The sequence below is a fragment of the Panthera tigris genome, chromosome D1 (assembly GCF_018350195.1).
Source record: "Panthera tigris isolate Pti1 chromosome D1, P.tigris_Pti1_mat1.1, whole genome shotgun sequence".
Classification (NCBI taxonomy): Eukaryota; Metazoa; Chordata; class Mammalia; order Carnivora; family Felidae; genus Panthera; species Panthera tigris.
The window spans coordinates 111,039,692-111,055,652 of NC_056669.1; positions in this window are offsets into that span (position 1 = coordinate 111,039,692).

Sequence of the window (15,961 nt, forward strand, 5' to 3'; positions counted from 1 at the left end):
GGGAAGGCCACTGGTCTCTGGTCAGGGGAGTCCGAAGAAAGGAGACACAGGGTTCCCGGGCTCCTCTGGTGGCCCTGAGTGCCCTGCTCAGACCAGACATATAAACACAGACAGCAGTGGGGCTGGTGAAGGCCAGGGGGCCACAGCCTGTCTGGAGGGGAGGAGCACATCACACGTCCTCCGTGTCCTATTTTGGATTGCGGGCACAGAGGCTGCGGAACAGGACCCTGGCCTCAAGGCCGGTGGGGGCTGGGACAGGTGCCCGAGGGACAGAAAGGGTCCTGCTTGACCAGCACCTGCTGAAGTGCCCCAGGCAGTGACTCCCCATCTCTGTGGCTCAGCATCTATATCCACAAGCTGGAGACAGTAGGTCTCATGGTATACAGTGGGCAACGCACACAGAGTATACGCCGTGGGTATACTGCTGACCTTGCCGTTGTGAGGACTGCCTGAGCCAACGCAGGTAAGTGGTCAGAGCAGTGCTGGGCCACAGACACGCTCGGTGGCCATCACGCTCGGCTCATGCCTCCGGAGGCTTGGAAGGAATCTCCCGTAACTGATCTGGTCTGGGGGAGAAGCGGAACAGAGGGAATCGGGGGCACCTCTGCTGGACCCAGGGCTTTCGTAGGCGGTCGAGGAGCAGGGAAAACAGAGGCCTGGCAGCACGTTCTCCAGGGGGGCAGAGCATCTGGGGGCAACCCCTGCAGGACTTTGAAGTTCACAGAGGAGTTCGTGTCCCTGGGCTGTAGGCGGAAGCCTTCAGGATGTGAAGCAAGGTCAGATGAGCCTCCTGGAAAAATCATGGAGGACGTTGTGAGAACGCGTGTTGGGAATTCCAGACTCTTCCCCCTCCGGGCTTGGCTGGATGCAGGACGCGAGGTGAGAGGCTGTTGCTGAGCCCGGGGTTTTCATCCAGGGCCGTGGGGCGGGGTGGGGGCTTGAGGGCCAGCAGCCCCCTCCCCGGAAATCAGCCCTGACCCCGCCGCGGGGCGGATGCTGGCTGAGAGGTCTGTCTTCCCCGCGCTCCCCTCCAGGACAGCCATTCTGGAAGCAAATGGCTTTGATTTTACAGGAAGCGGACTAAGGGGCTAATCTGAGTTTAATTTTTAAAGCCAGGCCTTTGATTTCATACTTATTCATTTGAGTAATTAATGCCTCCGAGTCTGGGGTCAGAATGCATCCCCGCTTAGCTCGTCTCTCTTACATCCAGAGACAGACCTCACATCACTTGGGACATCCAAACCATGAATTTATACCCGCTGGAATGTTCCGAGGGCCCGGAGCAGGCACCCAGTGGGACTTCACAGAGATCTCCGCCAAAGACGGCTGCAACCCCATCTCGGCGTGCGGGGTCCCCGGGACCAAGGCAACGCTTCCCGCCCCAGCAGGGGTCCCGCACACAAGCGGTCCTCTCTCCTAGAACCTGTGGGCACAGAATGTTCTGGGCTTTGACCCATGTTTTTCAAACTCAGTCTCCATTCGATCAACAAACATTTATTAAGCGCCAACTGTCTGGCAACCAGTAGGTAGATACTGGAGGGTCAACTCTGTTCCTAAAGGAGAAAACACACACAGGAGGACGCACAGATCTGTGGGCACGAGTGTGCCTGAGCCCTGAGCGGGGAGAGCATCTCGGGGCAGGGCCGGCTCCGTGGGAAGGTAACCTTCGGGAGGACCCTGAAGGGGGGGCATGGAAAGTACAGGTGAGTAGTGGGGGGCCTGGAAGGGAGGGCGAGGCCAGGGGCAAGGGTGTGGAGCGGACGGCACATCGCCTCCAGAGGCTGGGTCTGGAGAGAGATTCCGGGGGGCTTTCTACGCATGAGTTCCTCGGGGGATATTTTTTTCCTTCTCCTTCCCACCCCCCACCCCACAAAGCACAGGATGAATCTACGCCCTCGGTTTCACCCGGAGCCTGCTGGCAGGACTTCCTCTCTGTCCTGTTGTGATCTCGCGTCTGTCACACACACACGGCTAGCACCGCGTCCCCGGGCCCTGGCCTCGCAGCGCGCTGAGTGGGGGTTCCGACAAGTGCAGCTCTCCTTTACGGGGCGGGGGGGGACAGAGACCCGGCTCAACGCTGGTGGGTGTAGGCCGTGCGGGGCCCAGACACAACCGCCCCCTGGGGACGCTGGGCTGCTGGCATCCGGTCTAGGTGCCCTGGGACGTCTTCGAGAGGCTAATGTCCAGACAGGGCCCGACTGGATGTGACTGCTGTTCAGAAAGGAGGGAAGAGGGGACAGAGCCTGCAGCTCCTTCCTCCAGGGTGAGGACCCTGCCTGAGATCCGCGGGTGGAAGGTGGTCGCAGACAGAAGGGCCAATGACTTGATCACTGGTGTCCACTGGGCCCCACAAGGCGCCCCCCATCGACCAACCCAGTAAGGACACACACAGGAAGCCGATGCTTGGCAAGGCTGCTCTCTCCAGATGGCGTCGGAGGGTGCACACAGGTGTCTGTGCAGACGTGGGACAGGCAGCGAGGAAGGCATCTGGCCCCTCGGCGGCTCCTGGGGTGGCTCTCAGAGCAGCTGGGGGGGATCCTTGCCGCCCCCAGAAGCAGGACTCGCATGAGTGGGTCGCTCGGAGCTGGGGAGGAGGTGAGGCCGTGGGGGTGCGGGGCAGCCCAAGCTTCTCCTGGTGAGCTGCAGAGGCCCCCGGCGGCCCAACCAGCTCAGGGTGTCCTTCCGGGCCCCCCAACGGGCACACGATGCCGTCTGGCCCTTGGCGGGGCTCTAGCCTGAGCTACAATGCCGAGCTTCGGGGTCAGTGAAGCCCGTAAACTCAGGGGGCATTTCTGTTGGTGCCTGCATCACCCCGGCCTCCAGAGTGCCCAATGGGCTTCTGCAGATTCTCAAAGGCTCAGGCTCTCCCGGACCCCTGGCTGCCTGCTCACGGCCTTGCGAACCACCCATGGCACTTGGGACGCCAGTGGGGCCCCGGGCTGCGGGAACACCGCGGAAGCCAGACTTGCTCCGTGGGGGTCGGGGAGGCTCCCCAGAGAGGGAGCACTGGGGCTGGGCCGGCCGCCCCTGGCCTCCTGCTCTGCGGGGGGGGGGGGGGGGGGGCACTCGTGCTCCCTGGAGCAAGAAGATGGGAGCAGAGCCTCCATCCCCAAACTACACTCCAGCCGGTGGAAGCTTCTATTCGCCCCGCCCTGTCACCGACTCAGGTCCTGCGCTGGACGCCAGCCCTCCGCTTCCTGGCTGGCAGCCTGAGTGAGCCAGCCTCTCTCTGAGCCTCGGTTTCCCCATCACAGGGCCTGCCTCGGAGGGCCACGGAAAGACCTCAATTACCCGCGGAGATGGCCCAGAGCAGGGCCAGCTGGTAGGAAGCCCCGCTCAGGACTCAGCACCTCTGGGTCCCTAGAGGCCAGGTCCCGCGCCCGGATCTGGGGGCTCGTTGAACGTCATCCAGACCTGAACCCCGAGGAACTCCAAGTCTGCTGGGGAAAGATGGCAACACGGGACACTTGCGCTGTGACCAGGGCGTCACGGAGCTGCGGGAGACCCTGAGGAGGCCCCCACCCAGCCCCCCTGCTCAGGGACCTGGTCTTTGAGCACCAAGGACCCCGGACCTGGTCCTGAGAAATAAACAGCACCCGCCGGAGGACGAGTTGGGACAGCCAGGCCTCAGTGAGTCCAACACGCACGTGCACAGACGTGTGCACAGCACGCACACCAAGCACGCAAAGACGCGCACGCACACCAAGCACGCAAAGACGCGCACGCACACAAAGCACGCAAAGACGCGCGCACGTGTCCATCTGCACGCGTACGCGCGCACACCAGACACGCCCCCCGCGGCGGGTAGCACACCGACGAACACACACGGACGGGTGCGCAAACACGCGTGTGCACCGTGCGGACAGAGACGCGCCTGTGAAGGCGGGGCTTGGGAGGTACCGGCGCTCGCACACCCCACGGGAAGGCGACCCTGCCCTCTGCCCCAGGACCGCACCATTACCTTCAGCCCCACAAGCCCCAAAGCATCACCAGGTAGAGAAACTGGTCCCCGGGGTCCCTGCTCTTAGGTTGCGGACTGACAAAACCCAAACCGCAGCCCCACAAAACAGCACCATCTTGTGGTGGCAGCAGGACCAGGTGGGAGGCCAGAGGCCTCTTTCCTTCGGGAAGGGTTTTCCCTCACAGCCGGGCTCCCACGGTGGGCAGACACCAGCTGTATCCCCCCACCGCCCCCCCCCCCAACCTGGGGCGGGTGGCACCTTGTACAGGCTGCTCTGGTCCGGACCAGCGTTTCCTCCGCTCCCCGCCGCCCTTCACTGGCTCCTGCCGGGCCTGAGGTCACCTGGGCCCCGAGCCCAGCTCTTCTGGGGATTTTGGGAAACCTCGTTCTCCCCCCCGGAGCTTCTCGCCTCATCTGTGAAATGGGGCCATGATACTGACGCTCAAGATACCTAGAGCCACCCCTCCTGCCCCGGGGCTTCCCACGAATAGACTGGGCTGCCCCCCCGACGTGAGGCCTGAGCCTACAGCTCCCGGGGGTCCTCCCCTGCCGATTCAGACATTGGGAAGAAGAGACGTCTATCATACCTTTCAGCACCCCCCATCTCCTCTGGGCTCCCCCTGCCCCCATGAGAGCCTGAGCTCCGGAGCAGGACTCTGTTCGCCCTGCCCCCACCCCCCCAGCCTGCAGGGACGACAGCTCGTAGCCACTCGGGGAACAAACGACCAAGAAGCCTCGCCGGTGAAAAGGGGACGTAGTATTCCTCCACACCTGCCGGTCCACACCACCCGCCTGGCAGAGAGGGGCTCGGACTTGGCTCCGAGACAGGTCGCCGGGGCCGAATCCGGGTTCTGACGCTCCTCACGCGGGCAGCCCTCCCTGTGCCTCAGTGTCCCCATCCACAAAGGGGAGTCGTCGGAAGGGTTGACGGAAACCCCTGCGAAGGGCCCAGCCCGGCGCCCGGTCAACGGATGTGTGTGAGCAGAGGCCGTGTGGGCTTTGGGCCGTGCGCACCACCCCCTCCCCGGTTCTGCACACCCGGAACGTCGGGCTCCCGGCGTCCGGGGAGGGGGTCTCGGAGAGGACGGAAGCGGGAGGCTGGGTTTCCGCAGCCCCACCTAGACCTGGCGTGTGGCGCTCCGTGACCACGCCGCCGGGCTCCAAAGGCATCGGAGGCGGCAGGGCTGCTCGCGTTTCCATAATTGGTTCCACACCAATTAATTTCTCACGGGCGAGATGAACGCGGGTCCGTCTCCCTCCCCGGGAGAGCGCCACGTGCTCGGGCCCCGGGGGCCTCTTCTCTTCCAGCCAAACGTTAATTTCCCCCGAGTGCCCCCGGAAAGAGGTTTTAGGACGAGACGCGAAGCTTGGCAGGAATCTGACATCTGAAACAGCCGTCCAGGGAGAGGAGGGGTCGAGACACGTGCTAATTGCCCGTCCTTGCGACAAGAGTTTCCGTCCGCTGAGCCTGCGCTGGTTTCCCGGCTGAAGATGCCGGGTCGTGTCCGGGATGCGTCAGGCTTCGCTTTGGGGAAGCATCCTTCCAGGATCTGAGAAGAGAAGGAACAAGGAAGTGTTCTGGAAAGTCAGAGAGTCCTGGGGGGCTGGTGTGCGAGAGTCATCTCTGCTGAGAGCCAGATGCTTCTCTCCCTGGGCACCTGGGAGGTGAGCGCCCGGTCTCCTGCTGCCCCAGGCCCCAGAACCCCCACTCCCTCCCAGCAGAGCGGCTGACGGCTCTCCCTTCCAGAGGATGTCCAGGGCCGGTTTTGTGGGCCTCGGAGCCCTGCATCCACACCTCCTTCAGGGGCTCCCCCAAGGGGCCAGCGGTTGGGAAAATGCAGGGCCGAGGCAGAGCCTTCAAACCAAAGCTCCGAGGTCATGTGCAAACTAAGCTTTTGCTGGACGTGCTGGTGCAGACGGGCCAGGGACCCCCAGGCTGCCTTCCCGCCACGGGAGCTCTTGGGAAGGCCCAGGCTTGGAGGGGGGGCGCTGGGGGTTACCGGGGCCCTGTATGTATTCGATCAGCCCCCACCCCCGCGTGAACGGCAGTGCGGAGTCAAGACCAGCCCTCCTGGCCCTGCCCCCCAGCAGACGGCGCCCCGGAGGCTCCCAGTAGAAATTCCGGGGCCCCTCCTCTCTTCAGGAGTCAAGGCGCCCACTTCGGGGAGTAAAACAGCCTGGCCTCCAAACCATTTCCCACCCTGGAGCCTCGGGGGGGCCAGTGACATTGCAAAGTGCAGAGGACACAGGCCACGCCCAGAATCTGCCCTTGGGCTCGCTGGCTGGCTTTGAACTCTTCCGGCAACTTTGAGCAATAAAGCCCAGGATGATGCTCCCAAGCCATTAAGTGGAGAGACAGAATGGCATTCCCAGGGCACGCACCTGTCCCAAGACACACGCAACCTGTGTCCACAGAGGACCGTCTGGCTTCTCTGGTGACCTGGAAGGTGGCCGTCAGTCCTCTCCAAATAGAACTCCCGCCGGTATGAGCCGGACCCACAACAGATGCCGTTACCTGGGGATCCGGGGTGTGCTCAGGTCGACCAGCTTCAGCACCCGTGTTCAGAGCCCTCAAGACTAAGAAGAAGTCGGCCAAACGGTAGTCCCACACCAGTAACAGACACAGGTCTCGATCGTCAAGCACCTTCTCTGTGCCGGGCTCCATGTGAGGCCCTTGGTGCTACGGAATCTTCTGGAATCTTCTCGATTGTCCTAGAACGCGGGCTCTGTTATTGCCCCTGTTTTATGCAAACTGAGGCTCAGAAAGTTTCGAGGGCCTTGCCGAGTTTGTAAGACCCATCTGCTGAAATAACCGATGCATTTATTCTTGGTTAAAATCCCGGAATCAAAGACCAGAAGAGCCGCCCCCCACCCCCCGCTTCCTCCTCCAGACTCCACACCCACAGGCCTGAGCCTGGCTGGGGGCAGGGGCGCGGGGCGGGCCCTCCCTGGTAAATAGCATCGGCCCCTTGCACTGATCGCAGCTCTGCCCTCGAGAGTTCAGGCTGATAACACGAGAGTAATCGCATAATAAACGCTCCACAACTGTGCCGTCTGGACAACGAACCACCCCAGCCAGAGTGTGTCCTCATCACTGGGCCGCAAGCCAGCCGGTTCCAACTTGGCCGCGTGCCCGACTCCGGCCTGGTCCCCGCCTGGATCGCGGCCCACGGCGCCCTTCCCAGGAAGGCTCACGGATCACCGTCAAGGTGAAGCCAGACGCGGTTAACGACTTGACATGGGTCATGGCGTCCTTCCCCAGCAGGACTCTGCCTGCCTTTATCTTGGGCACGGCATCCTTTGGACAATTGACCCGAATCCACAGCCATAAACGATGGTCTTTGTGCGTCTGGAAATGCTGCCTCATGGGGCGCCGATCACTGACCCTGTTTGTTTATTTATTGGGAGTATTTTTAGCTTGCGCTGTTACCCCTGGGATCACCGACTTTCCTTTTTAATCCTCCGCTCGAGCAGAAAGGAAACAGAGAGTAACACGCAGGTCACTTGAACTCCGGGGTAACTTTCGGGCAACGCTCAGGCCACCGAGGTCAAGCTTCCTCCGGCGACAATCCTGCCGCATCTCGCAAATGGCACTGGGCCCCCCGGGGTGTGCGAGCTGAGCAGAGCCTGGCCAGACCCACAGGCGAAGGTGTCCATCTAAGGTCCATCACAGGGGGACGTGATGGGCCCTGGGGCCTGTGGACCCTAAACGTGACGGCCTGACCTGTCACGCAAGACTGGGTGTGATCCCACACCCGCCTTTCAGAGAAGACCCCCGACTCCTTCCCAGTCCTGGAGTCCTTGGCTTGAATACCGATGCTGCTAATCTGCTCCCCCGTGCCTCAGTTTCCACATTTGTAAAATGGGGGCGATGAGAACACCTCCACACACCTGTTTGGAGCATTAAATAAAGTGTCCCCAGCCCATGGTAAGTGCCCTACAAGGGGTGTCGTGTCATTGTCACTCTTAGTTCTAGCGACTTGGATGTCAATCAGGGTCCTTGTGGAAGCAGGCCGCCCACCCCAAGGGGACACAGAAGATAAACGATGGTGAAGAATCTGGTTACTGTCCCGAGGCCAGGAGGGGGCAGTTACAGAACCCGGAGGTGGGGCACTCGGGGAGGAGGGGTGTTGACAGGAGCCGTGGCCTTGGGTAGAGGGGGCACGTCCGCGACCCCAGCGAGCCCCTCTCTCCTTTCACGCTCCGACCTGCTCCTGGCTCCTCCCACCAGCTGGACCCACCTGGAACCCACAGGCTCGGCGGCTGGTCACCAGTCAGCCTCCCGGGACGAGGAGACAGGGTAGGGAGCGGGCTGGGCTGTCCCAGGGGTGGGGGCAGGCGGGCGGTCGCCATCGGCTAATCGGCCTTCTCTCCCCGGCTGGCGTGTGCGGTTGGGGACCAGACCCTGAATCTCACGTCGGTTGGCACCAGATACTTTTTATGCCCACACGTATCCTTGAGTTTTGCCCCAGGGTATAGTTAAGTTCCATGTTTGTAGTTAGGTTTGATCATTTGGGGTCTTGCTTTTAAAATTCTTAGATGGGACCAGAGCAATGTGTAACCTCTAGGGCTAATTTCGCTCAGTAATGAAGCAAGACCCTTCTGCTCACTCAACCCCAAACCTTGAAAAATATGAGGACTTCAGTCAGTCCGTCTGGGGAAAACGGGCATTGTGTGTCACGTGTTCTTTTGGGCGGTTCTTTCCTCAGCCCGGGGGATAATTTCTTCCCATGCAAGGGGGTCGGTTCTTGGCTGACTATTCAAAGGAGGCCCCCTGCAGGCCCCCGGACTCTCCTGTGCCCGGGTCTCCTTGAACTTGGGGCTTGACTTACTTCAGGGAGCCCCGCCCCGCATCATGAAGGCTGCAAGCTGAGGAAATCGCCAGACTCCCTGCCTCCTAGGGATTTACTGTCCGTGGTGCCTGACGTCCAGCCTCTTGAACACCATGGTCTCCTATCTTCTGTCTGGGTTTTTAGCCCAAAGAGAAGGTTGCACGTACCTTTTTCACTGGTACGAACGAGGGTCTGTCGTAGACATCACTCAGTCCTTTATGTTTAATAGAGAGCTTTTTTTTTTTTTAATTTTTTACAAACTTGCTTGTTTTGGACAAATTTTAGAGTCACGAAGAACTTTCTGAGACAGGACACAGAGTTGCCCATGCGCCCTTCACTCGGTTTCCTGCAGCCACAGTGGTTTGTATACCCCTGTAAGCACGGGTGGGGTTTGACAAAACGAACTCAGAACTCTATTCCCGCCCCGGCCACGGCCTCAAGACCCTCGTGTCACGGGCGTGGGGCCTGGAAGTGTGTCCCTGCCGTGCTTCGCCCGATGGCTCTCCCACAGGTCCGGTGGCGCCCACCTGCGCCCCCGTGGGGCGTGTGAACCGTGGCGGCTCCGCACCGAGACGTGCCGTGGGTGTGGGACGCTCGCCGGGCCCGGAGGACTTATTCGCGAAGGCACTAGGGGCGTGAAGTATCTCACCGATACTGTCCTCGGTGTTGACAGGATAACGTCGCATCTAGCGGATTAAACAGAATACATTATTAAAATGAACTTTCTGTTTTTCACGTGGCAAATAGAGAGCTCAATATTACTCATGCGGCTCTCTGCCCTGGTCCGAGCACCAGCCGCCCTCTGCCGTCCTGCCTGGGTCCCGGCCACCGCTGCACCTGCCATCCCCTGGCCAGAGGTGACACCCGCAGAGCAGCGGGGTGGCCGTGGGGAGCCAGATCGGAGTCGGGGCCGGCTCCTGATAACGGCTGTCAGGGTGCCGCGAGCTCCTGGGTGGCTGGAGGGGTCACTGGCCTCCAGGGCGCGTCCCTGACCACTGCCGGGGTGCCCGGAGGCCCCTGCTGAGTCACGTTCCTGTGCTAAACTAGAAGGAAACTCCCTCCCTGGGCCTGCTTCCCACTCGGGAGAGTCTGGTTAATATGTTACCTGCCGGTCCTGTCCCCAGGTTACCCAGACCCGGGGGGGCCCCCCCACACATGACCGGGGGTTACCTCCAGTGCCAGGGGAAGGGGGTGGGGAGCTTTTAAGGTATATTTTTAAATGGGACTGTTTCAGAAAAGAGCCAAGTGAGAAGCAGTAATCATTACTGTTCCCCACCCCAGAATTAGCCGCCTTGAACCTGTCAGCCTCTTTACTTCCAGTCTTTTTATTGCCTAAAATTTTTTTTTAACGTTTATTTATTTATTTTTTTTTTTTGAGAGACAAAGAGAGAGCACGAACAGGGGAGGGGCAGAGAGAGGGGGAGACACAGAATCTGAAACAGGCTCCAGGCTCTGAGCCGTCAGCACAGAGCCCGACGTGGGGCTCGAACCCACAGACCGCGAGATCATGACCTGAGCTGAAGTCGGACACTCAACCGACTGAGGCCCCCAGGGAACCCCTTCCGGTCTTTTTAAACAGGTATGTACTTTCTATAAATCAAGAGTGCACGTTTGCTGTCCTTGAGAACGAGAACAAAGACAAAGCTACCTAGCAAGTCAGGCTGTGGCCCTTCCCTCCCCCGAGACCCCATCCACGGCCTCTTCTTCCCCTTCAAACTTCTGTTGCCTTCAACACCTTGGGGGGCGGGGGCTAGTTTCCACTTTTCATAAGGCATCCCGGCCCCCCGCGCTGTCCCCGAGCTGCAGGCCCCGGTGTGCGTCCCCACGTGGGACGGAGAGGCCGGCCTCCCGCACTCGCCGTGAGCTTCTCGATGGTCACAGGGCCCTCTGCCAGCTGGAAGGGGGCACACCCTGGGGGTCCGTGCTGCTGGGTCTAGGAACCCCCCTCCCCCCGCCGAACAGCTTCCCCCACCGCCCGAGGCGGAGGCTCCGGGGTGTTGCTGCCGGATCTTCGACAGAGAAACAACAGGGACGACGGCGGTGAGTTGCGGTCATTCCTGGAACGGATGACTGTGCGACCTTCCAAGGGAACTAGTGAGATCCACCTGAGCGGACGCAGAGCTGCCCCCATCAGCCGACGAGCCCAGGCGGCCGCAGGGCGCTGGGGCCAACGGGACCCCGGACGGACGCACACAGGTGCCCGTTTGTGGGCACGCACGCCCGGGGTGCCTCGAGCGCTTCTCATGGTGCGGAAGAAGCCGCGGACGCAACCCCGGAAAAATGGGCCTCTGGGCTGGGGGTGGGCGAAAGGGAGGACGAAGGGAAGTATTTGATTTTTTTCTTCCAACTACACAGAAATGGCTCACTGTTATCGGAGGACAACGAAACACGCTTCTGAAGACGGCAGCTGGGCCACGGGCCAAGGGGAGGAGGCTGGATGGGCTGCTGGTAAGACCTCCGGCTTCCCCCAGGAGCTCCACGGGGGCCCCCGCTCACTTTCCTGGGGTCCAGACACCACGATTCTAGCAGGGGGACTGCAGGGGCAGCTGTGGAACCTCAGCCTCCAGCGATGCTCCTCTCGACCTCCCCCCCCAGCCTCCACCGGCCTCCCCCCGGCCTCCCCCCAGCCTTCAGCGGTGGTCCCCCCAGCCACCCTTGGCCTCCACCGGCCTCCCCCTGGCCTCCCCCCAGCCTTCAGCGATGCTCCCCCCAGCCACCCTTGGCCTCCACCGGCCTCCCCCCGGCCTCCCCCCAGCCTCCAGCGATGCTCCCCCTGGCCACCCCTGGCCTCCACTGGCCGCCACCTGGCCTCTGCCTGGTCTCCCCCCGGCCTCCCCCGGCCTCCACCGGCCTCCCCCCAGCCTCCAGCAATGCTCCCCCCAGCCACCCTTGGCCTCCACCGGCCTCCCCCCGGCCTCCCCCCAGCCTCCAGCGATGCTCCCCCTGGCCAGCCCTGGCCTCCACTGGCCACCCCCCGGCCTCTGCCTGGTCTCCCCCCGGCCTCCCCCGGCCTCCACCAGCCTCCCCCCAGCCTCTGCCCGGCCTCCAGCGACTCTGTTCCCTTGGCCTCCATCTGGCCTCCAGGGGAGCCTGAGAGAACCACGCGGGCAAAGTCCCAGAACCCAAGGAGGGTGCTCCTCCCCTTAGTGGAGCCAATGGGGGAGGGTTGGGATGCGCAGGGTCTGAGGTCTGTGTCACAGCAGGGCCAGGTGGGCGGGACTCCGCCTCCCTGAGGACCTCACTGCCCCTTACCTTGGCCACCTCCTCTTGGAAGAAAAGGACAAAGAGAAAGAAATGCCGGGGGGGGGCCGGGAACCCCCACAGGTGGTTCGTGGGCATCCCCCGGGTCTGTTAGCTCAGAGACTTCACCCCACCTCTGCTTAATCCAAACCTCTGAAGGTTGGGACTCAGAAGTCTGCCGACCCGCTGTGTAACCCTGGGGGTTCCAGGCGCAGAGTGTGAGAACCGCCCCAGGCTGTAGGCCACGGCTGTGGGCGATGAATCCAGGCCGACGGGGAGAAGGGCAGTGCCAGGTTCGCCCACAACCTCTTATTTGTGGGGTGTCCCTCTCCGGCTCCAACCAGAGTTCTGCCACCCCCCCCCCGAGGCCACCAACCCCCTCCTTGACCCCGTGAGCTGCCCTCCCCGGTCCTGCTACAGGCCTGCTCTTGAGGTCAGCGGTGGGAGGGGGGTCCTCTGTTCCAGGGCTTTTGCAGAAACTCTGGGGACACACGCTCCCCTGCCTAAGGACTGGGGGGTCAGAGACGCCAGCCTGAGCTGCTGGGGTTTCACAGGGGGTGAAAGGGGAGGGGGCGTCCGCCCCGGAGTGAGGCCAGCGGAGACCAGACACCCAGGACAACAGAGCCCGGGGTCCCACGTTGTTCGAGCTGCAGGACCCAGATGCCCTTACAGCCCCTTTCTTGCAACCCAGAGAAAACAAAAATTAAAACACAACCCCAAACACCGAGCCCACTGGGCTCTGAGCCGCCCCACCTACCATTAATGTGGCCGGTTTTCAGGTGGCCCCTTCCCCAGCCCAGCGCCCCCATCCGGAGGCCTGCAGCCGGCCCCGCCGGCCCCCTCTGGCGGGTCCAGGAAGCCCACCGCTCTGCCCTCTCTTATCTCGTGCAAGCCCGGCCGGGCATCCGCGGCCCCCGGGCCTGGTGCTGGACCAGATTTAAGGGGCCGGATGCTGTTGTCAGCTTATCTGGTTGTAAAGGTCCTGCCTTATCTCCAGCCGCCTCTCACTGCCAGTCACTGGTTTATGCTTTTACGAGGCCGGTATGCTTCCCCTGAGCAAGCAGGAGCGACCTCCAAAGGGGACTGGCGGCAGGAGGCGACGAGGACTCCTCCCCTATAAAGCGCTGGGCCCCAGCCAGCCCTGGCTCGGCAGCCGCGTGAACCCATGAAACCCCTGCGGGGGAGGTGGGGGGCCAGGTGAGGGGCAGGGACGAGCTGGGGTCATCAGCCCCTGGTGACAAGGCCAGAAGAAGTGACGGGAATAAGAGCCTCCGGAGGGAGGCCCTGGGCGGTCCCGGTCCCCCACGCCCTTTCTCGCCCCCCTCTCAATCTCCTGCCCCTCCTAGAACACCTGGATCCCACAGAGCCTGCTCTCCACTGTTCTGCCCACCAGGGTGGGGAAAGCACTGGGTCTGGAGCCGGGGTGAGGCCCTTGCTCTGGGCCTCCACTGTCCTCACCTGTGAAATGGGCGTAAGACGCTGAGCCCCCTACCCTGCAGTGTGACCGCGGGGCACCGCGGGAGGCGGCAGCGTCTGGCGTCCTGTTAACCAGCTGGCACGTCTGCCCCACAGGGCGCTGTCTGTAGAAGGTTCTAGGAGCCCAGTCTGTGATCCCTCCCCGAAGGATGTCTGCACTGCTCCAGGGGAGCTAAACAGACAGTAACATGACAAGTAAGTAGAATGTACAGTCCGTTACATGATGGTGACATCCAAAAGGAAACTTCTGGAGGGAGTGGGGATAGAGGCTCAATTTTCCATCGGGTGACCCAGGGAAGGCCTCACCGGGCAGGTGTCCTCGAGTGAAGACCCAAAGGAGATGGGGAAGTGAGACATGGAGATCCTGAGAAGAAAGGCCCAGACAGGCCGTGGCATGTGCCAAGGTCCTGGGGCAGAAGCCTGGTGTGTGCAGAGAACAGCCGGAGGGGTAACTGGGGGTAAGGGGTCAGGGAGAAAGTTAAGAGAGGTAATCAGGGGGGTTAGGGACCAGGGTATGGGCTTGGCTTTGACTCTGGGTGGGATGGGGCCTGGAGCGTTTTAAGCCCAGGAGAGAATGATGTACACCGGTCCCCCTCATGTACGGCGGATGCATTCGAGGACCCCCACGGATGCCTGACCCTGGATAGCACTGAACCCTGTATGGACTATGTTTTTTCTATGCATTGCTGCCTTTGCTAAAATTTAATTCATAAACTAGACCCAGTAGGAGATGAACAACCACGATGATAAAATACGACAGTTATAACAATTTATGCTAATAAAGGTTGTGTGAGTGTGGTTTCTCTCTCTCTCTCTCGGGACATCCCGTCTCGTCGTGATGGCGTGAGACGGCAGAGTGCCCACGTCACGAGATGCAGGGAGGGGACTGACGTAGGCGTCCTGGCGGAGCGGCGGGCTGATTTCACACAGGCTCGTCTCCGGACCGCGGTAGGCTGCGGGGAATGAGACCGCGGAAAGCGGATGCGGATCAGAGCAAGTAACTGTGTTATCGACCCGCTGGCCACTGGAGGGGGGCGGGGGGCGGTGCGCTGACGGGCAGGGCAGAAGCGGGGACACCAGAGGGGAGTTGTGGCCTCATGCGTGCGGGAGGGGGCGTGGCCGAAGAGGCAGAGGGCGGAGGGGGTGGCTGAGAGAAACCCGGTGACTCCCTCTGGGGACCACGTCCTGTGCCCTGTGACTCACGGGATCCTTTCTCCCACGAGGTGCGAGCATTCCCGCCTTCAGGATGGGGAAACCGAGGCACAACGTGCCCGGAGCTGGAACTCGAGTCCAGAGCCGGTGCCCTTGCTCACAAGGCCAGCCTGGCTGCGCGCCGTGACCCGTCCAGTGCCTCACAGGTGGTCCTGGGCACGCGTTTCCTGGTGACGCAGAGGCGTGCCCTGTCACCATCCGGGGGGGCCAGTCCCTGCTCGCCCCGCACGAAGGGGAGGGCGCAGCTCAGGGCTCAGCAAACTTTCTGCGAGGGGCCAGAGAGGGTAGATTTTTGTCTTAGTCGCATCGGCCCTCAATTTCCCGCCTCGTGGAAGGAAAGCAGCCCTGGCAACGTCGATGAACGGACCAAGAACACCCGCGGATGGACGCCGACTTTGAAACCCGTATCGTGTTCACGTGTATTTGTATTCTTGTGAGTTTTTTCACCCACTGAAGACCGGAAGAGAGGGGCGCCTGGCTGGCTGTGTCGGCGGGGCACGCGACTCCTGATCTCGCGGTTGGGGGTTCGAGCCCCACGTCGGCTGTGGAGATTGCTTAAGAATAAAATCTTAAAAAATGATAATGAAATGGAACAGGCATTCTTGGCTCATGGGCCGCACGACAGCAGGCGGCGGGCAGATCTGACCGGGGCCCAGGCTGGACCCTTTGGAGACGGGAAAGAGGCTGATGCGCGGTTGCAGGCCGCGCTCCCGGGGGCTCCTTCTTGCGGTGGGGGCGTATGGGGTGGGCAGGGGCTGGCACAGCCAAGGACTCAGAGGTCAGGCCCCGGGTCCTGGCCCCTCTGCCCCCTTGCACCGGACAACGACCTCCTGGGGGCATCAGTTTCTTTCACGACATTACGGATCACTTACCCCGTGCAGGGGACCGTGCCGGGCACGCCTCCGGGACCCCTCCCCACGTCATCTCTGTCCCCCCCTCTGGGACCTGCGCCTGTGGCCCAGGTGGGGTCATCGACAGGCCCGTCTTGCAAGGGAAGAGCCCAAATGACACAGAAGGACGAGAAGGGAGAGTGCGGAGAAGACACGTGCAGACACAGGGGTTTTACCGGAACTGGTTTTATCGGGTGGTGGTATTTTCTCTTGGATCTCGCAGCCTGAGGTGTAGCAGACTGAACTGTAGGCCCACCCGCCCGAGCAGACGTCGTGTCTTAACCCCCAGAACCTCAGAGCGTGACTTTATTTCCCATAAGGGTCTTTGTGGATCATCCCGGGTGAGGCCG